We start from the raw sequence: 23,344 nt of genomic DNA, 5'->3' as shown, positions 1-23,344 counted from the left end.
CTGGATTGTTTCCTTTTATAATGCTGGAGACTTTTGTTAAGCTCTTGTTTCCAAAAGCTGCAGTCCTGAGTTTTGTCCACTTCCATGTCCATTTCTTTCAAGGATGTGTGCAAGCAAGACCTCAAATACAATTTTGGGCATACTTTGGGTCTTTTTCCAGATGCCAATTCACTGGAGAGGATGTCCTTTGGGATGTGCCCATCATTCATTCGTCATACATGTCCAAGCCAGTGGCGGTGTCTCTGTTTGAGGGGAGTTTGCATGCTGGATATACTGGCCTGCTTGAGCACCTCACTGTTGGTGACTCGGTGCCTCAAGGACAGTGTTTCTCAGATGGGGGTCCATGAGGGTACTTCAGGTGGTCCGTGGGCCCCACTGATCAATTCCTCCCCCTCCCTCCCAGTGCATCTTGCACACTGAGGAGCAGATGTTCAGCGGCGTGCAGAAAGTGCTGGGGAGGAGCAGGGATGGGGCATGCTTGGGGGAGGGAGTAGAAAGAGGTGGGGAAGAGGAGGGGCAGAGGTGAGTGGGGGCGGAAAGAGGTGGGGCAAGGGGTCGACTGGGAGCAGGGCCTGGAGCTGAGTGAGGGCCTTGGGTGTCTGCAAAACAATTTAGATCAAAATGGGGGTCCTCGGGTTGCTAAAGTTTCGGAACCACTGCTCTAGTAGATTACAAAGATTCATTGAAGGCAACATATATGAAAGCTGTTGAACCTCTTTTGATGATGAGCATAAGGTCCATGCCTCGCTCTTGTACAAAAGTGAGCTGATAACACATGCCCAATCACACAAAGATCTGTGTGTTCTGTCAGCTTGTTGTTTTGCCATATCCGTGACATTCTATATCTTGGGGGAAACACCCTGTAACCTCCATATACCTCATTATATATAAATTGTGATATTGCATATAAAGCATGCCATGTGAGGTATCAGGCAAAAGAACAATGTATTTCAGCAGATCATAACCTATCTAAATATGTATATGAAGTTATGAGATTGTGTTGTATGGTTGTCACTAAAACATGCTGTAAGTTGAGGAATTGGCCAGATATTAGCTCCCCAGCAACAACAGCAAGGAAAGTAACCAACGCCCGAGCAGGTGTCGAACAACCATCAATAGCCATTGTCCAGCAAGGGAGCTACAATGCAATGACTCACAAAGCCATACCAAGCGAATTGCTCAATTTTGCCTGGTGACTCAGCAATGCCCACCAGACATATCTGGACTTGTATTTTCCAAGCACATGGACTAAGTATATAAAACAAAACATAGTGGCCCTATGCTTCACCTTTTTTCCTTCCCCTCCCTATGCTGCAAGCAACAAGGAGACTCAAAAGACTGAAGACTCCAACAGAGGAGACTGGTCCACGTTTCAAGGGTGAAGCCCGTTTATTATGAACAGCAATACCTAGTGGGATGAGAAAACTGCTTAATCTAGATGTTGTCTAATAGGGTTGAGAGTTTAGATTGCATGCTTATATTTTGCCTGACTTTTTGCCTATTACTTATCACTTAAAATCTTTTTGTAGTCAATGAACTTGTATTATTGTTCAGCTTTACCAGTGAGTTTGCCTGAAGTGGTTGGTAAATCTGCTCAGTTTTACAAAGGTTGGTATATGTCCACTTTCCATTGATGAAGCGGTGGACCAATAAATAAATTTGCACTGCTTGTCTTGAGCAGTGCAAGATGGTATATTCCTGAGGTAGAAAGCTGGGAGGATTTGGCTGATGCCTTTCTCTGTATGATTCACGAGTGGCTCCAGGAGCATTCATGCAATCTAGCTGGGTATGGAGCTCCACGTGCAGTTGTGCTGAGTGATAACACCTGGAGGAGTTTGCTGCTTGTCACTAGCAAAGCATTGTGAGACAGAGCCCAGGCTGGAGAGTTAAGGGGGCACAGCAGTCCCACGGTGCCAGACTGTACCCCGGGGATCCCCTCACAGTGCTCCTGCATATTGTTGTGGTGACTTTTCTGATGCGGATGTTGAGTTCTGTTTCGAGTGAAAGGTTGAATGCAATAGTGGACCCCAGGTATGTGAACTCCTTCACCACTTCAAGTTCATAGCTGTTGATTTTGATGGAGGGTGCTTCCTCATCTCCTTGGCACATGATGTTTATCTTTTTAGGCTTATGATAAGCCCAAAGTCTTGGCAGGCTTTGGCAAAACTGTCTATGAGGTTTTGGAGGTGGGCTCTGTGTGGCTTGTCACTGCTGCACCATCAGCGAAAAGGAGGTGTTGGATGAGGGCCTGCTGAGTCTTGGTTTTAACCCCAAAGTACAGTGAGGTTAAAATAGAGCTTATGATGGAACCTGGTTGCAATTTATGAGGCTATTGTCAGTCAATAATAAAAGGATTTTATTTATAAAAATGCATAAAATTTTAAAATGTATTATTAAATATAATTTTGAAAAACTTTTATGCCTGACGACGACAAAATATTCCAGACAAAGGCAAACCAAACCCACAATTAATCGTGAGTGACTAGGGAAAGCAAAATAAATGAAAAATTCAATGGACTGGTATGTGTTTAGCTACTCCCATAGCCACCAATAGCCACCCTTTAATGTATTTAGGGGCCCACTAAGGTAATTCGGAGTCTTTACATTAGCTTCAATAGACTTTTTATCAGGCCCTACATTCCATATAGATCATCCAGTTTTTACTTAAATACATTTATGCCACTATAATTGCAGGTTCATTGCACCTGTTCACTATCTCTAACACAGAAATAAATATTACATATTTTGAACATATATTCCTTAATTAACTTGTCCCCTACCTTTAGCCTGCCTGAAACTCAGATAGATAAAACATAATTCTACAGTAGCCCTTAGGTAATAGACACATACCTCAGTTATGTCACATCTTACTCATATCTCAAAAAGAAATCAAACACTTATTAAAACTAAAAGTGAACTTTGTTTCTATGTGCAAAGTTCAGATCATTTTCAAGGGAAATTAATGAATGTTGCTAATAGCTGGATCCAAGGAGGCATTAGGAAGAGACAATCATGAGGAAAGGCAATATATAACCTTTAGATGGAACAATTAGAGATCAGTTATTAGTCACAGGACAGCATTCTGAAACTGCTTCTCTTCATTAATCAAAAATGATTCCAAATTAGAATATTTAATTATTTGCAGAGAAAGGTTTTGTATATTGTCTAAAAAAAAAAAAGTGCGAATAGGTTCATGAAAAAATTTCTAACTCCCATTGATCATTTCAGATGGAAAATGCTGTAGTTAAAAACAAATCCCAGCCCAGAAACATGTAAAACTAGCTGGATTTCCAGGCAAAAAAACACACTAGGAAGCTATTTCAGCAGTCCCAACACTAAAAAGGCTTTTTCAACCAATTTAATCTGATGTCCTAGCGCAGGGGAGGCAAGGGGCCTTGGCCCCATCACTTTTTACCAGCAAGCGAAGAGGGGGGGAAAATGGGGCAGAGAGGAGCAATCTGTGGGTGGGGTCTTGGGGGGGAGGAGGAGGCAGCATGAGGACAGGGAGCTTGGGGAAAAGGGAAGTGTGAGGATGCTCAGAGAGGCAGGCAGCATGAGAGGCAGAGGCAGAGTTGGGGGGGGAAGGGCTAAGGTTTGGGTGCTGGTGGCTCCCCCACTTTGAGAGCTTCTGTTGCCCTGTCCTAGTGACTGACACACCTGATATTCCAATTTTTTATTGCAGTCCAAAAAAATATTTTTAAAGTAACTATACAACAAGCCTAATCCAAAACCCATTCAAATCCATGGAAAGTATCTCACTGACCTCAACAGGCTTTGAATGAGGCTCGGTGTTTGTCCATTAGGCATTGCTATGGTGAACAGCATTTGCTTTCTGTTTACCAGGGACAGTTGAGAGAAACAGTGATGAACGATGTTTTGAGTGAAAAGAAAAATCAGATGAGTGTAGCCACTATCAAAGCCACACTCCTAATTTACTATGGGTAAATTTACTAATTTACTGGTACCTCCAGTACCAGAAACAAATGCATGTCATTGTTAAGTCAAAAGCTGGCAATAGTGACACCAGTGCATATTTTATAAAGCAAACTTTATCTTTTGTATAAGTATTTCATACCCTTAAAAATGTAGCCACAAGAGTAATTGCATTTTCTTTTGAAAATAGTCACCTTACCCAAAATAAAATTGAAAAAATGTTTACTAGTGCAAAGATTGGCAATGTAAAGAGAGGCTTTCTGCAGCTAGATACCCAGGCTAAACACAGATAAGGCTTAAGCCTAAAGCATCCTTAAGCCTAGAGTCCATAGAGTGACGGACAGATTGTCTAAAGTAGCTTTCTGGTTACTGATTATATTATGTCTCAGAGAAAGAGGTGATTGCTCTTTATTAGCTTGGTTAATTCCCCATCAGCCATTTAGTATTGGCCAGTCAATTTGTAGCTGTTAGAAGTATAGTACTGTTTTGTTTCAAATACAGCAAATATGATTACTCAAAATCGCAAACAACAACAAATCCTTCAAACACTTGTGCTGAACTTTACTACTCTTATTAGTGCAGTGGAATGAGAGGAGGAGGAGAGAGAGAGGAAAGACATGGGTAACAGTAAGTTCCTACAGTCACTCGTTTGACATTTCCATTAAAACTCTAGCTTGCATTTTGTTTTCTCTTTGGGCAGCTCTCTCACTCCTTCGGTTGTTCTTCCATGAAGTCTTGAAGAGTTTTTAGGAGAGATTTAACTGAAGGGAGGAATGCAGTGCAGCAAACAGGCATACAGTGGTATACCAAACTGCTTCAGGTCCTCAGTAGCCCACCAGAGGGACTCAAGGTGCTTTAGCTATTAGGCTTCATACGCACAAGACCTGGTGAGCCCAACAGTCATCCAGATACATGGCTATAGTGAAGGGATATTTTACTAGTGGTCTCAGGAAAGGTTGTAAACTACCCCAGATAGAGTGGCTAATCCAAGTTACACCTTAGCCATTCCTAGCTTGGCCTCTGGGGGCAGTCCAGAGAGTAGGGTTCCTCCGGCCTACTTTTTGGGGTGCCTTCTCCAGTCCATTCCTTGATTAAAGGCAAGTAAGTAACCTGCAGGTTTCCTGGAAAGGATCAGTCCGTGGTGTGAGTGTGTGTGGGGTGCCGTCTGTGTTGTTCCCCTGCTGCTGCAGCAGTGTTTCCTGCACAGTTACTGGTAGGAGGCTGCTCCAACCAAAACAGCAGCAGACTACCAGGCCCCCCACAGTCTGACTCTGTATAGCTTTCCTGTACAAGAGCAGTAGCCCTTTCTCTTGAGTCCAATAATCTGGGAAGGGGGACGTGCTCTGACCAGAGATTAGTCCCCAGTAGATAGGACACTTTATCTGCAATAGCCTTCTCCTTGTTTCTATCCCTTTAAAAGCCTGTGCTAGCCATTGGCTCTTGGTCCCTCAGAATTTCCTTCAGATTCAAGCCCTGTTCTGCTTCTTGCCATAAATTCTGCACAGACTTGTATCCAGCTGTAATGTCTTCCTGTTACAGCCTGCTCTTCTTGCAGCTCTTCAGCTTCTGCTCCCTTCATTGGCTTCCTGCTTTGCACACAGCTCCTCAGCTTCTGAAGCCTGCTTTCCCCACTCTGCTCCCTCCCAGCTTAGCGCGTGGCCAACACCCATGATGCTCCCAGCTCAGCATCCAGCTTTCATGCCCTGCTGTCAGCTCCCCATGTCACCTCTCCAGCCCAAGCTGCTCCAGCCACTGTATTCACAGGGAGAGAAATCATTTTGGGGTAAGACAACGTTTCTGCAGATTCACTACACAGGTTTGGGGATTGTTTTCCAAGTATATGGTGGAGCATGGAAGCATAGGAAACAATCTGTTGTTGCCCAGTATTCCCTTTGTACTTGTTATACTTGTAGGGCATATATAAAAAGCTTTTGCTGGTGGAAAGCACTGACAAAGATCCTTTCCTCCAAGCAGAGGGGCGCGTCAGGAAATTCTACAGTGGGCAGGTGGCATATGAGGAAATGAAGCCATGGCATCCCTAGTTCCTCATGATTCCCTGAGGCTATAATCTTCATAGAGGATGTGGCAGCAGAAGACATGAATTAAGGCAACCCTCACGGGAAGCACAAGCCATTTCCCATTGGTCCCTGTGCAGGCCCTGGTGCCGTTGCAGGGATAAGTTTCCCCAGAGACATTTGTGAGAGAAGGAGATTTAAAGGGTACCAGGGCTGGCATCATTGGCAGAGCAAAGAAGGTGGGATTTATACAAAAGGAGTTTAAGCCTAAAATGTAGGAAGGAGCTGTATGATAGAGTCTTGAAGGCAAGGCCAAGAAGAAGTTAGAACACAAGAACAGCCATACTGGGTCAGATAATGTTCCATCTAGCCCAGTATTCTGTCTTCCAGCAGTGACCAATGTCAGGTGCTTCAGAGGGAATGAACAGAACAGATAATCATCAAGTGATCCATCCCTTGTTTTCCATTCCTAGCTTCTGGCAAACACCATCCCTGCCCATCCTGGCTAATAGTCATTGATGGACCTATCCTCCATGAATTTATCTAGTTCTTTTTTGAACCCTGTCTGAGCATTTTGTAGTAGGTCAGCCTTTCTTGGCTATATTGGCAGCACATAGCAGGGTTTTTAACCTCCAGCATGCCAAGATGCCGGTCGGGCCCATGAATCCCATCAGTTTCTTCATTCTTTTAGCATGGCATTTCTGAACATTTCAGCTTTCACATGTGGCACTCTGCCGAACATGGAGCAAAATGATGGATAGCTAGTCATGCTGTGAAGAGATTATTGTAGTTAAGGTCAACTCTTGAATCATCTCAGTCCATTTTTCTTATGCTCGAGGGAAAAAGCCCTTTTCATATATTCGATAGTTTGGTTAAACCTTTCAATTCTCTCCCCATGGGGAAGTGAAGTGCTGCTTAGAATTATTTAAATTCTTCAGTTGATATCGTATAGAAATGTTGCCATGAGAACTGGCCCCTTAATGTGGTTATATTTTGGAGAGGTAATAGCTAGTATTACAAACAATGGCTTATAAACAATGTTGTGGTTTCCACTGACTTCAGTGTGAGTTGGATCAGACCCTTTGAGATTCAGTTGGAAGACTTTTACCATAATATCAAAGTGCTATGTTTTGATTTACCCTACTGTTTAACAGGCATACAATTTAGCTGTTAATTTCAAGAAAATCTACCACCAATTCTATCATTCATTGGCATGGAAATTGCTTACTAACTCAGAAAATGCTGGTAGTATTTTACATAAGAATGCTGTGCTAAAACCAGATTTGCTGTAGCACTGAGGGCTTTTCTGAGGCATCATTAAATGAAGGAAATGAATTTTACAACCCAGAAAAGTAAAATGTATTTTAAAAAGTTTTGGAAAGAATTAAATATGAAAGCTCTATTACATTTTGTATTTAAACATAAAAACATCAAATATACAGATCAATTCATGGTCTTTCTAGCTCACTTTTAATTTGTAGCAAATCAATGTAATCTGTATTATACTCCATTGTCTTGATGCAGAACAAGGAATTATTTTTAGTGATGTAACTTATCACATCAAGCTGTTAGAATGTAGAATGCAAAAACAATCCTGGATATATTAATGAATCATTAAGACTGCTGCTGCACTTTGGACCATACTGTGTTAACTCTGTCACCCTCATCCTTTCCTTCCCATAGAATCACACAATAGAGAGACGTGTTCAGCAAACACCTGTTACTCATGTACCATAACTACCTTTGCCTCTTACAGGATCTTCTTGGCCTGGCACCACTCAAGTACTCAATTCTGCAAGACATTGGGCATTATAATCCTGACCCAACAAAGCATTTAAGCACTTCAATGGGACTACTCATATGCTTAAAGTTAAGCACAAGCTTTGCTGAATTGGGCTTTTATTAACAAGTATACACAATTGCATCACCTTCTCCTTTGGTAAATCCAAAGATTCTATATTGGCGTTCCTCTCCAGTTATTCACTGGGAAGTGAAGCATGGAACAGAAAGAGAGACCAGCTGCTAAACCTCAGAGAGCTACAGAAGGCCAGAACTATGTATGTGGAGGCCTCATGCCTGAACACCAAGTCAGGTCCCTGACAGCCCTTCCACTCCCTGGCAGCATGGATCCGAAGGATCTGGATTACCAGGGATTCTCCCTGGCCCTGGAGATCCCCTTAAGAGAGAATCTATGTAATACTCTCTGTGGAAGAAATAATGTTTGTTAACTTTTTCAGTTACTCCCTGCTGCTCTGATTCACAAACTGGCAAAAGGGTTTGAGGGATCCAGAGGAGGGGAAGGGAGGTGGAGAGCTTTTATCTCTCCTCCTCCAGCCATACATTGAACAAAGAGGACTGGCCGTGCATTTGGCACGCCCATTACAGTCATTGGTCATTCTATGCATGGAGCTCTTACAACACTGAACCCATAAGCAAATGACTCCTAGGTAAATCTTAAATAATCATTTTAAAAAATAGGTCTAGGTCGTTCCCCAGAGTGTCCAATACAGGAGGATAAAAACAAAAAACAAACAAAAAAACCCCCGCATACTTGCACAAAGCATGGAAATTGTGGTTCTCAAGACAAGTAGTTTAATACTAAAAAAATGCATAATTTTATAAAATTATGCATATTTCACGTTAAATGAGCAAAAAGGCATTTTAAAAAAATTACACTTGTAGCCCATTAGCTCATTTTATCATTTAATTTTGTTGTCTATTGTTATGGCTAATTTATATATTATTTCATGGGTAATCAGTATGTGATGAACAGAGTTGAGTTGCAGATATAGGTATAGCTACAAGTAGAATAGGCTCATAGGAATATAAGATTGACAAGTATTTAGGAGTATGAGTGTATATTAGGTATACAAGTAAAGTAAGGTTGTAATACAAGGTCTACAGGCTAATATGCCAGTAAGATTGCAGCTTAAGTTACACTAGGCCTCAGGCTTAAGGATGCTTGACATAAGTAGGTGACCCAAGAATAACCCTGTACCTGTAAAGTTACAAGATTACTGTGAAGAATGTGCAAATAGGTGATGTTTCAGGAAAAATACATTGCAATATACCGGTCTAGACCACAAGACACCTCATTGTAGCACCATGGAAGTTTCTGCTCTTAAAGCAGGTTGCATGGAAACATGTTTATGTAAATATGAATAGGATGCTTATGAGAATAAGCAGAACTAAGAGGACAATCTATAAGAAACAGGGCACCCCAAAATGTACGGGGTGAGAAAGTACATATAAGGAAAAGGAGCTGGAGCCCTCATGCATATGCATAATGTGTTAGGAATGGTCATAACTGGATAAAAAGGGTTTCCCATTATGGATAACGTGGAAAGACCCCAAGAGGGAAGACTCCTGTATCAATGACCACCTGTTGAGAGATTCACCAGACTCTACATTATCTCTGGGTGTTTGAGTATGGATATGGCACTGGCTATTACGTGGGCTCTCTCAGGTTGTGCATCCATCTATGTGTGTAACTTACAGTACAAGAATGTATTTATTTATTTTTTACTGCCTACTGTTTTTGTGGTCAGTGTATTCTTCATAGGCTCCTAAAAGTCTCCCAATCTAAGAAAATTGTGAAGTGTAACTTTCACCCTGTTTATCTGAAAACTGTAGTAGCACAGGAGATGACCTCACTCCCAAGGGCCAGGGTACTTTAAAACAGGACTATCATTTCAATTTTAAATAGAGGCTACACACTCTTCCCTCCCATTGCCAGAGGATGCATGTGCTTAACAGATCTCTTTAGACTGCACAGTGAGAAGATTCAAACACCCTGCATGAGATCCAAAATGTTTTCTCCTGCCAACCATCACCTCACTGAGGACTGAAGATGGGGCTTTTTTGAAACTCGCTCACTATGGGGAACAAGAAGGGCCACTGGTACAGGGGAGTATTAAAATGCCTTCACCTGTCCTCCTGCATTTCTTTTGCAACTCTTCTGGGCCTTGCTGTCACAGTAGTGAGATCAAATCACTCTCCTGCCCACACCATTTTGTGGAAGCACATATCATCTGTATTACATAAGGTCCTTGCATTCTTTTCTATTCCCTTTAGATTCCATTACCACACACACCACCATAAGATTCTATATAACTTGTAATCAGACAAACTGATTGTTTGGAAAAGTGCACAAACTTCTCAGCTGAGAGCATACATTCTGCATTTCTCTCAAATATAAGTTTTTACAACTTACTTATAAATTCCTGAAAATCTTGGTTTTTAATGGAAATGTGATACAGCTTTAAATATGACATCTCTGGATGGCATACATAGTGCTAGGAAATTCAGTGTCTCCCTATGGCAAACATATGATGAGAAGATGAAATGCTAGTTTTCTGTTACAACTTAGCTGTTGGGTCTGAGATCAATATACCTCTGACAGAGTTAATTCAGTCAGACAGTATTTATTGCAACTCAGAAATATAATTATAACCTACAAATATTACCATTAAACTGTTATATTGTTCTGAGGTAATTCTACTACATACATGGTTGTTTAACAAAATTTTCTTTGTATAAGTAAACCATTTTTTCATTGGGAATGCTAACTTTTGCTTCCATCATTTCTTTTATTAATGAAACAGCAGCCTTAATGTATCATTCACTTTCACACCAATAGCTATCCTTTTCCATGACAACTTAAACTAATTAATAGTGAAGTCACTAGAAAAAGAAATACCCACATGCACATTATAAAAGCAATATTTTTAAAAAATAGTATTGTTTGTGGGAACAAAAAAAGATAAGTTTTATGCATGTAGTTAACTGTAAAATTAGTTGTCAAAATAATCTTGAACTGAAAATTAGCAATACGATAGTCAGCAAGAAAATTGTCGTGCATAACTTTTTCTTCAACTTTTAAATTCCCTGAGAGGATTTTACTGGAAGTGGTACTTAACCTTTATATGTCAAGATCTTGGAATGTCTAGGTCCACACTTGTACAGCCAGGCCAATTATCTTCAATTAAGCAGTAAAAATATGAAGCTCTGTCAGTGCCAGTACTAATTCTCTAGCTGCATACTATATGTACAGATGCACTCTAAGAGTTAAGCCTGAATCATCTTCCAGTAACATCTTAATGAAATACACCTTTATACAAGTTCACCATTAAATATATTTCATCTGGAGAAGGTTTAACAGCAGCCTTAAAGAATAAAACAGCTTGGGTACCCTAATTTGACATAGAAGGCATGTTGCCCTATCACCGTCAAGGGGTGTCTTAACTATACACCTTGGATATTTCTTCTGGACAGTGAACACAGACAATATTAGATGTGGCATAGATTTACTGGTTTGCAACAAACATATTGGAGCAGTTCATTTTTAAAAGTGTATGGTAAAAGATCATCACCGACACTGTAAGAACAATGGTAATAGATCTCTCATACTGATCACAGTTACACAGCCATTTTGTTATTTGGTGTTGAAAAGAGGGCAAAATAAATAAAAGTATATATTATATGTAGTCATGTTTTAGAGAGGAAAAAATGCAGCAAGAAACTTTCAGTACCTTTTCCTCATAAGTATCAGATAATTCACTGAATTGTTCTTACTAGCTAAAAGGTATTGATTACAAAAAGGTATAAAATATACATCTGTACAAATTATTCTGACATTAACACCACTGAGCAAAGCAGTGCTGTGCCAAATGGGTAGGAAAGTGAAAGAAAGAAAGTGTCTAAGGACCGGTGGGTAAGATGAGTCTTCTTTACATCCCCCATGAACCTTTGAACTCCCATCTGCATTCCACTTTTTTTTCCCCCTTAATCAAAGAGATACCAATACATTTAACAGACATATTACCTTTGATTATTAAGTTATTTCTGTAAAGGCACTGTGACAGGCAGTACATACTTTTTTAGGACCCAAAGGGCAACGATGATGTCACATCTCCAACCCAAAAACCTCACTGTGTTTTTTTGTTTTGGTTTTTTTTGTTGTTTTTTTTAGGGGGGAAATAGACAAATAAAACATGGGAAGGGTTTAAAAATCCATAAAGGTTTTATGAAATGAAGCACAAAATGTATTAGTATGCATTAGATTCACTTTGCAAGCATATTTATTTCTCAAACATAAAAAGGCACCTTGTCCAAAATAAAAAGATTTCAATTCCATACGTGAATCACAAGAACACGGTAATCAAGTCCCTAGTCTACTAACTCGTTAGGCCTATCACATGTGCCCTTAGATACCTAGAGGTTTGCTGGGTTTTTTTGTATAAAAAACCAACATAATTGCTTTTCAGATCCCAGCCTGTTACGAAGTTGCAACCAGAACAATCCAGATGTGCTAAAAACATGCTCGATCAATGCTATGGTGGCTAGACCAGAATACAGTTCTTTTAAAATGACAAGTCTTATGATTTCAACTGTCCTTTCTGCCTTGATGTTATTCGCAGAGTCTTCCACCATTTTGATTAAAAGAACTTTTGAGACAGGCTCTTGTGCAAGAGAAACAGGAGAGGAGATGATGAGGTCATACATCTAAAATTGATTACACTCCCCTTATTCCTGTATCTCAGCCCAACTTGCTGCTAAAGCACAGACTAGAGGTGTGTATTTCCAGGACTTTTAAAAATATATTATGCAGTGTTAAACCTCAAAGCTATGGCATGCAAAACTCTGAATGAAGGGCTAAGGCTATGTCTAGAGCCATTGTAAGGTACACAGTGTAGCCGCTCTGTTTTGCCAGGAGAGAGCTCTCTCAGTGAGAAAATAAAAGCACCCACAATGAGGGGCAGTAGTTTCATTGCCAGGAGAGCGTCTCCTGCCAATGAAGCATTGTCCATACCGGCACTTTTTTTTTGTTAAAACTTTTGTTGTTGGGGGAGGGGGAGGGGAGAGTATTTTCTCTCACCCCTGAGCAACAAAAGTTAATGACGAAAGTGCAGTGTAGACCTGGCCTTATTAACAGCTTCCACACAGAAATACAATTTCTTAGATTAAGTCTACACTACCACTTTTGTCGTTATAATTTATGTCACTCCAGGGTGTGAATAAACGATGTCACTGGGCACCATGAGTTACACCAACCTAAGCACCAGTATGGACAGCACTATGTCAGCAGGAAAGCTTCTTCCACTGACATAATTAATCCACCCCCAATAAGAATCAGTAGCTAAATTGACGGTAGAGAACTCTCCCATTGGATTAGAGCAGCTACACTAGAGAGCTTACAGCAGTGCAGCCACACCTGTAAACTCTCTAAAATAGCCATAGCCTTAGTGAGCAAATATTTACTAGAGCCACAGACATTTTCAAATAGTATGAGGAATATTTTTTAATATCTCCTTAAAACTATTAGACTGTAAATCTACTGGTTTTCCTTACAGAGATTTCCCCATCTTGCTGTTATCAAATATATTTCAGGGCACGGTTTCCACAGAACACACACACACACACACACCACTTTTATACTTTGGTACACACATACAGACACATTCCCTTCCTGTCTCTATTGTGTGGCCTAAAAATTGTGTGTTATCTGGATTCTCCAGAGCCTGCACCAAACACTTCAGAATCTCTTCAGCAAAATAGCAGCCCAAAGATCCTTACATCTAACAGAACTTCCAGTCTCTGAGCCAACAGTCAATTGTCGCCTCAGTTTCTAGCAAGATGGGGAATCTGGTAGCCATTGTTCAAAGAGGTACAGATATTGGGATGCAGCCTTCCAAAGAAACACATCTCTTGGCTCTGCATTAATCAGCTGCTAAGTCCACAGGTTTATCTCTAAGTCCCATATTTATGAGGTTTTTTCCCCCAGGAGCTCCAATTGGCTCAATTCTCAGATAGTGAGTGTATGGATCCTGAAAGACTGCTTGCCCTTAATGGAAACTTTCTGTACATCTTCAAAAAGAGCCACAGAGCATGTCTAATAACTGCCACACTCATCCTTTCGTCATCTCTGTGTCATTTTAAATTGCCCTGTCTGCTTTCTGTGTAAGTCCAGACACTCTGAGGAGTCAGCTAAAATCTATATCTCTTCCCTATTGCTTTTCTCCCTTCCTCTGAGCTTAGAAAAAAATGTAGTAATCAAATGCTGCTGCAATATAAGCATGTAGGTTACAAAAGCACAAATCTGTGGTAGAAAAATGGATCTTAAATTTTAAATGATTGAAGACAAGGAAAAAACTCAGAATTATGTTCCCACAACCACATTTTAGCCTTTTATCCATCTTTTCAGTTCAGTTTTGCCTGTTATATTTAGGCTCAGTCACGTTGGCTAAAGAATGAAAAGGTTTCATAGCTTCTGTGATTTTTTTTGGAGGGGGGGCGGTCAGTTTTTTCCTTTTTTGGTTCTAGTTAATTAGATCAAACCAGATTTTTAACGAAACTGTAGCATCAGTCTGTAATCTGTCAACTCCCTCTAAAACCTCCTTCAATTGCTTTTGCAAATTTAGTGCCTCTCTGTTGAATCCTTTGTTGTGTTAAGTGCATGCTATGTTTTGATCAAAGGCTTTTTTGTTCACCGTACAAGTTTCAACACACCTATGGTAGGCTGATGCAAATTTAGAGACAAAAATCTTCCTTACAGTTCCAGCAACTGTCCTAAATTGGGAAGCTGAGTCATCAGTCCTCCTTTTTCAACCAACCATGAAGTTGACAGTGATTGTGGAAGAATATTTGAACTTCCATAATGAGATTTAGAGCTTTTTTAGGTGTTGCTATGTATTAATATATATTTAAATAGCTAGATTATGGTGAGCTTCAGATCAGAACATATGATCCATGAATTTGGCCAGAGATTAATTTACCCTTATTGATATATTATTTGAATATTAGAGCAGCCATAGCCACTCTGTTACAGCATCTTTTATTTGTCTGTCAGAAGCTGGGAATGGGCCACGGGGATGGATCACTTGATGATTACCTGTTCTGTTCATTCCCTCTGTAGCACCTGGAATTGATCACTGTCAGAAGACAGGATACTAGGCTATATGAACCAGAGAAGAGCAACAAAAATGATTAAAGCTCTAGAAAACACAATCTATGAGGGAAGATTTAAAAAATGGGTTTATTTAGTCTGGTAAAGAGAAGACTGAGAGGGGACACAATACGTTTTCAAGTACATAAAAGGTTGTTACAAGGAGGAAGGAGAAAAATTGTTCTTCTTAACCCCGGAGGTAGATAGGACAAGAAACAATGGGCTTAAATTGCAGCAAGGGAGGTTTAGGTTGGACATTAGGGAAAACTTTGTAACTGTCAGGGTGGTTAAGCACTGAAATAAATTGCCTGGGGAGGCTGTGGAATCTCCATCATTGGTGATTTTTAAGAGCAGGTTTGACAAACACCCGTCAGGAATGGTTTAGATAATACTTAGTCCTGCCATGAGTGCAGGGGATTGGACTAGATGACCTCTTGAGGTCTCTTCCAGACCTATGATTGGTCTGACCCAGTATAGCTGTTCTTATATTCTTCTTATGTTCTTAATGACTATTTATTTGTTAATAGTGTTTTACAGCCTGAGGCTCTTAGGTGCTGTGGCAATGACCACCATGGTAACATTTCTAAATGAATAAAAACACTTCCAGATATACAACTTCTTGAGGACTTGTGTCAAAGATCAAAGTCACAACACCCATCAGTCATTACTCTGGCTGTATTTACACTACCTATCTGCCCCTAACAACCCTACATGTCCCACTGTTACTATAACTGCTTCAGCTGTACTAGTGGCAACAGTTATGGGAGTGCTAGTATAGATGAATGCTGATGGCCACTTGTATTTTTATCACCATCTAGATCTATTTGGGTAGAGAGTTAGACAAATGGTGAAAAAAGCTACTGGAGACCATGGAAGCTTTGTCTAACTAGCTGACCCAATAGAACTGTAGATCCAAGTAACACTGCAGGCCAATATCTAATTACCTTTTCCAGCAAGTCTGCATACATGCTGAATAAAAGAAATGAAAAATGGCACTTGTGTATGATTCTGCAGCATTCTTTCAGTGAGATGTTATTACCACACTGAGATCTCAGTGGATCAGTCTAAATTAGGAAAACAGTCATGTTCAAAAATGTCAAACATGACCTAATTTCCTTGTCTAGACAGAGCCACAGAAAAGAAGATAAATTCATTGAAGGGTGTCCCACACATGTTTGCAAGAGTGTATGACTGTGTCAGAGTGTAAAAATATTTTTATGGTCAGTGGTATCAAGCACTCCTGATCTTATAAAAAAAATCAGCACAATGTCCATTGTTGGGAAGAGATTGTTAGCTGTACATAATTATCTGTTTAAGTCATCAAAACATTACCAAGCACTCATGCTTGGCCAGAAGGTAGGCTGTTCAACAGACACCTAGGGGATAAGACCTTTTCATTACCCAAGCTCTAGTACTTGGAAATACAGAAACATATAGTGATCATAGCATACAAAGGGTGCTGCTAGCAGGGCCAGCTCTACTGTTTTTGTGGCCCCAAGCAGTGTGCTGAATTGCCACCGCTGACGGCAGGGGCAGTCCGTGTGCCGTTAAGGCGGCATGCGAGTTTCCGTGGCGGTAGCAATTCAGCAGCAGCTTCTGTCTTCAACCGGAAGACAGAAGCTGCGCTGCCACGGACAGCTGAACATAGAAGCTGCTGCCGAATTGCCACCGTCACAGAAACGTGTGTGCTTTCCTAACGGCACATGGACTGCCCCTGCCGTCCACGGCGGCAATTCAGCGCGTTGCTTGGGGCCAAAAACACATGGACTGCTGCCCCTTGCAGATTGCCGCCCCAAGCACCTGCTTGGAATGCTGGTGCCTGGAGCTGGCCCTGGCTGCTAGTGATCACTATATTGATGTGTCCAACACTTTCAATTATAAAAGATACTTCTTAACTCCTCCATTGGTTGCAGCTGGCTTTTGAAATTTGGCAGGGAGAAAGCCCAATGGCTAGAGAAAAATTCCCTTTGTCCCCTGAAATTCTATTCCTGTTGTTTAGCTGAATTGTTAACAAATAATATTTATCTATTAAACTTTTGGCAGCATTACCACACACAACACATGACCTCTACAGCCCATCTCTCCCTCTGGTTGCATCCCATTGGGCAGGAGCTCCCCTCAGCTTGCACAGCTGGGGTTAGTGAGTTATAGGAAAGATCATAAAATACAGCAAAAGCTAAGACAGTCACTTTGGGGTTTAGTTTATAAATAGTCAGGTAATATACTATGACAATGCATGCAGACCTGACTCCAGAACAGAATATTTTGTTTTGATTTTCCCGGGTGTGTGTGGGGGGGGGAGGAGAAAAATCAGCAAAATCTATTTTTTTCCATGGAAAAATTTAGACTCTGCATTTTCCATAGGAAAAAAAGCTAACAAAAATTTGCAGACACCTGTAATTTCTAGAGTTTATTAAACAAGGAGATTAAAAGAATCTCTGTGATCATCACAGGTTTGAATGGGAAAGAAATATAATTAGTGCTAACAGCCTTACCGAGATAGTTTATAGATCAAAGTTAACTCATTCATATAAAAGGAAGAATGTTTTGTTGCAGTCTCTTGCTGCCCATGAATGTATCAAGACTTTTCTGCCTGAAAGAACTGATCTAACCATTTATGCAGATTTTTTTTCCTCTTTGTGACACAAATATAAATAAGTGGCACAACACACACTATAGGCAAATACACATCAAACAGTATATATGCCAGGTCAGGAAAGGATAGGACATATTGTGGAGGCAAGACAAGTGCATACTATTATCAGCTACAGTAGAGTTGTGTGTGTTTATACAATGGATCCCAATCCTGCAATATAATTAATAATGATGTCAGTGTGAGCAAATGTCAAGTTTTGAGGCTGAAACCGAACTGAATTCTAGCCTGTTAAAAGAATATATAGATTGTAGGAAAGCATCTAAAAAGACATCCTTATCTCATGTTTCTCAACTGTGAGAAGCAAGGATTTGGAAGTGGGTGTTCACCATTATTATTTAAATCCTCACCGACTCACTATCCAGAATTTCTATAATAGAAGCTCTGTTCTGATCCTTAATCAATATAACCTAGTTTGATTTTGCATTAAGTGAAAAAAATCCCTCAAGGAACAGGCTTTTCATGCACATTCAATTGAGAAGAAAAGAAAATACATTTTTAATCATAAATAGCCCCTTATTTTTAGCTGCTGAGTAACTCCTTTTTAAATCTCATACTCAAGATTTCCCTTTTTGTATATGATTGACTCTACATAGCATCTTTGATGGTCTGCATGAAAGACTTTAAAATAGAGTAATATTTATTTTTAGATAGAGCGGTGGGCTTTTTTCTGGTGGGTTTGTATAGATCTCATTAACAAAATAACTTTTATTAGGAAGGACCTCAAGAAGAGCTATTATACAAAGTAACCTACTTCAGAGGATTATGCAACAAAAGTAACTGGGCTAAATGTTTCACTCTCACCAACATAAATCAAGCATAACCCATTTGAAGTCAGTGGGCTAAAAGCAGTGTAAGTGAAAAGAGAATCAGGAGTATAGTTAAGTGTGAGTTTAACCATGAAGTCTTTGCTAGACTAAGGCGCTGTAAGCTCTCTAGTGTAGCCACTCTAAGCTGATGAGAGAGAGCTCTGCTGTCCACTTAATTAATCCACCCCCAACAAGTGGCGGTATCTATGTCGGTGGGAGAAGCTCTCGTGCTGTCCACACCGGTACTTTGGTAGGCGTAACATATGTCACTCAGGGGATGAGGAGGGGACTTATTCACACCCCTGAGCAACATAAGTGGTAGTGTAGACATAGCCTAAGGTTTGATTGTGACGTAGCCTAACAGAGTGGAGAGAGATTCTGCTCTTCACTCACTCTCTCTCAGTTTACCTAAATTGAAATTTGGACTTTTGTAAAATGTTGCCTTTTGTGATGTCCCCAGAATATATGCACAGTATGCTAATTAGGGCTTGTCTACACAGTGGAAAAATGTGATCTACAGGGGTGTGAATTCAAAAGCACACTAATGCATTGCACATTAATTGGCCCAGATAGACCCTGCTGGTGTGCACTAAAATTTTCCTTGTGTGCTTTAACATAGTATGGTTTCAAACAGCACTACATTAAAGTGCATCAACAAGTCAAAGAGCCACTGAATGTGCAACTCATTAGCGAGCTTTAGAAATCACACCACCCCCCCATAGAGTGCATTAACCCACCATGGAGACAATCTTTACTTTAAGGAACTGGATCCTCCTCCAGAGTCCCTTGAATTCAAGCCCTGATCCACAGAGACAGTGCACTATTTTATACATATCATATATAGAAATTATATCAGTGTGATACATTTGTTACATAGCTCTTTAGTGTCAGGCATTTTTTGACCATGCCACCTGCCCCATGTTCTCTAATCCATCTCTCCAGGATTTAGGCTAACATTCTAAACCCCTGGGCAGCTTCAAATCATTCATATTTGCATTTCTTGTTAAGTCAGCCTCCCCAGTAATTATTCTTCTTTCTCCCCCCAAATTACCTTTTCTTTGACTGTGCAGCGAACTCACAGGAAGCCTCAACTAGGTGTCAATGGATTTAAGCACATTGGTCCTGAAGATATGCTTTAATTGAACAAGTCATTGGGCTCCATACCTAGATAACTAGGTGAAGCTCTGTGGCCTGTATTATACATCATCTAAAGGTCCCTTCTGGTCTTAAAAAAATCTCTGAATATACATGCTTAAATGCTTTCCTTAATTGGACCATGTGATTAGATAGAAGTTATAAGCCTCAATTTAGCAATGAGCTCCATGTAGTGGACCCTCTGTGGCTGCCTGGAGCCCTACTAAAAAGTCAATGGGCCACTCAGGACAGGGATCCACTTTCACAGAATTCATTGCAGGACTGGGGAGTTTAGTTCTCAGTCTCCCCACCCTTTATAAAAACTTAATCCTCTCTCAAAGAAAGATAATCACTGCACTTAGAGTCCAAGGTCTTTTTTTCCAGAGCTTCATATTTGCATATATCCATACTTTGGTTTATTAAAAAAAATTAATGATCCAGTAGACAGCAAAAACAATTGCAATAGGCTTCATTATACAAGTATTTCTATTTTGAAAAGCTCGAAAAGCTACTAACAGAAAAGCAATAGTAGGTGTTCAGATCTTCTTAATTCCTAGTTTCAGGAATCACTCAGGCAAGTAAACTCAAAATGGCTGCAGTAAGTTGCTAAAATTACCACTTTAAATGACACAAATGATACTAGAGTGATGTTTAATGAAAGTTACAATTCCCAGCTTGTATAAGCAAAACTTAAAACACTCACCTAAATTATGTCACTGACCTCCCTAGTTTAATACCCTGCTAATCTTTGAAAATTGGAAACAAATGCTTCAATTAAGAGACAATTAATTCAACAACAAACAGATGGCCAGACAGAGCTTTCTGCTACAAATGAATCAAACCTGAGCAAGGGAACACTTGACCTTTACTACTTGAAATCAAGAAAACTATTTCCTTTTTTTTTTAAAAAGTTATTCTTGTGTCATGCCATATGGTGTTATGGTTTGAAAAGTGAAAAATAAAATTAAATCAGTATTTTGGTCTACAGAATAGGAAGTAAGTGCTAGTAAAACAGGAGGCAGCGTGGAAGGATTAAAATTGAACTAGGACTAACAAACAAAGCCACCATTGTTGCTAAGATACTGGATGGTCAAATCAAATTATATATTATATATCCAGGTATATATCTAATCACTTTGCACTGGGGCTAAAAAGTCCCACTGAGTTCAGTGGTGCCAGGATTTCATCCAGCATGGTTAGGAGAGACTGCACATAGATACTCAGTTGGGTCATGAATATTTTAATGCAAATTGCTCCTTCCTCAGTTCACTGCTTCTTTTAAAAGATTTTAACACCCCAGGAACATACTGCAGAAATTTGAATGGAAATATTGTATAGTGTTTGGGAAGAGGAATAAAACCCCACTTAGAGCTACTGTCAAAAGAGGGACTTAGGCACTTAACTGCCCTTTTAGGTGCCTACATCCAAGATTTAGGCACCAGTGCTATTCACAAAAAACACTGCTCAGTTGCAGCCTACCCCTACTGGTGCCTAGAGTCCCTCGATACCAGAGTTCCCCAGACATCTATGTTTCTTCTACTGTGCAAGCTGCTCAGTACTTAATTTGCTCCTAAATCCTGGCAGGATTCTCAAACTAGGCATTCCCCTGCAATCTCACCTGTGGGACCCAATCCAGTAGGCATGCTCAGAGGCCTGCCTAAGAAAATGCCTACTGGCTTGAGCCCCTCAGAAAACAACATCAGTGGTGTTACCACCACATCCTTTGACATGTAGCCCAGTGATCAGAGCACTCACCTGGGATGTGGAGACCAACTTTCAAATCCCTTCTCTGCCTGAACACAAGTCTTCAAACCACTGGACTGGCGTAACTATAGGAGCAGGCTCTTTCAATTTCTCCTGTTAGAGCTGTTCTATTTTGTATAAAATACTTAAGTGGTAATTGGAGCAGGGAGTAGAACTTGAGTCACCCAGGTGTATGCACTATCAAGGTATAGTCATTCTTTCTCTGGCCCTTTCTTGGGGAAGAGTCAACTTGGCTTGGGTGCCTGACTCCAGGAGAGGGTTCATGGCTATGAATCTTGAGGAGAAATAGGTGCCTGACTTCAGCCCAGAGTTAGGTGCTTAACTCCTTTGTGCACCAAGGCTTAGACCACACTCCTCTTGTAGACTCAGACTTTAAGGCCAGAAAGGATCATCTAGTCTGACCTCCTGCACATTGCAGACCATAGAACCTCACTCACCCACTCCAGTAATAGACCCCTAACCTCTGGCTGAGTTACTGAGTCCTCAAATCATGATTTAAAGACTTCAAGTTACAGAGAATCCACCGTGTACTCTAATTTAAACCAGAAAGTGACCCAGGCTCCATGCTACAGAGAAAGGTGAAAAAAACTGAGGATCTCTGCTGTGAGTCTGACCTGAGGGAAAATTCCTTCCCAAATTTGGTGATCAGTTAGACCCTGAGCATTTTGGCAAGAGCCACCAGACAGACACCCAGGAAAGAATTCACTATGATAACTCAGAGCCCTCATCATCTAGTGTCCCATCTTTGGCCACTGAAGATATTTATTATTAGCAGTTGCAGCTGGGCCTCAAGCCATTGTAGGAAACATCTTACCATCCCTTCCAAAAACTTATTGAGTTCAGTCTTGAAGCCAGTTAGGTATTTTTCCCCTATTGCTTCCCTTGGGAGGCTGTTCCAGAACTTCATCTAATTTGAAGCCTTAACTTGTTGGTGGCCAGTTTATATCCATTTGCTACAACACCTAAGTCCCTGATGAATTGAGCCCACAGCCTTTGCAAAAATATTATGGTTGGTGGAAAATAATATATTTTTATTAACAAAAAAGTAAGTCTTTCCTCTTATTTAAACTAGGAATGCTTGATAGCTTGATAAAAAAATTGCCTTTCCCCCTGATCGATGGTGAAATTTTATGGGAAAAAATGTGTTAACTAAACTTAGATTTGGCCTAAATAGCAAAACTACATGATTCATTACTAAAATTTAGAAATTAGAAGAGGAAAACAGCTTTAAAATCACTTTGTCCATTCCTCTGCCACTGAATGAATCTTCTCCATGTTACATTCTCTAGTATTTTGTCCTGTCCTTTATAAAATCAGTCTCATGGATTTCAGTGGGTCCTGGAATAGGTTCATAATTATGAGGATTCCCTCACATCACTTGACAGACAGTTCCACAGATTAACAGCATCATAGCTCTACCAAATAAGAGATTTTTTACCTGATATTCATATTGTTTTTTTGCTTTGCTATATTTGAATCTATTACTCTGAAGGCTTGTCTCCAGGATGGGTTAATGCACACTGCAAGTGTGTGATTTCTAAAGCACGCTAACATGATGTGCATTAATCAGTCCATGTAGACACTCCTGGGGCACATTAAAGGTTCCCTACTACACTTACACAAAGGAACCTTTAGTCACACTGAGAACCACCTAATCCAAAAGCTGGAATGGAGAAATTTCACCACTGATCAAATACTTTTAATATCCTTCTTTCACATGTCAAGCTACAGTAACAATTTTCTCTTAAAAATTAAGGTATTGTATTAAAAATCCTTTACATATACAATATAAGACCAGATCACTGATGCACCTAGTCTGGTAGTAGAGTTATTCTGATGATTCTCCCCCACAAGTTCACCTAGTTATTTGTACCATACTGTACACACGTGCAAATCCAGTGCCAGCAGATTATGTCCTATGTTGGAAAAGGCTTCTTCTGTATATTTAAGATTCAGAAGAAAGCTTTTTTGCATGGCTCAGGTGAGAGAGATGTGTGCACTCCAATCACAAGCCAACTTTCCCAAAGAGTGGCTGCTGAAGTGACAGTTGCAGGGATGGGTTTAGGGGGAGAGAAAGCAGAATCTCTCTTCA

The 23,344-nt window shown here is 40.3% G+C and overlaps 1 protein-coding gene across 9 annotated transcripts in view; it reads right to left on the bottom strand.

The window, feature by feature from the left end:
- Positions 1–23,344, bottom strand: part of KYNU (kynureninase) — a 134,366-nt gene that overhangs the window by 91,437 nt on the left and 19,585 nt on the right. Inside the window, exon 1 of one of the 9 annotated variants that reach the window (XM_045032902.1) lies at positions 21,244–21,340. The exons of 6 other annotated variants lie outside the window; for them this stretch is intronic. The gene's annotated coding sequence lies outside the window, so the exon portion shown is untranslated. Of the gene's footprint in view, positions 1–19,405; positions 19,536–21,243; positions 21,341–23,344 lie in introns of those variants that run through there. 2 more of the 9 variants (XM_045032900.1, XM_045032903.1) reach the window with 2 other exon arrangements.

Source organism: Mauremys mutica, chromosome 10, assembly GCF_020497125.1.
Source record: "Mauremys mutica isolate MM-2020 ecotype Southern chromosome 10, ASM2049712v1, whole genome shotgun sequence".
In the NCBI taxonomy this organism is placed as follows: domain Eukaryota; kingdom Metazoa; phylum Chordata; order Testudines; family Geoemydidae; genus Mauremys; species Mauremys mutica.
The sequence above is the reverse complement of the archived record's forward strand: the minus strand, read 5'-3'. Positions and strand labels throughout refer to the sequence as shown.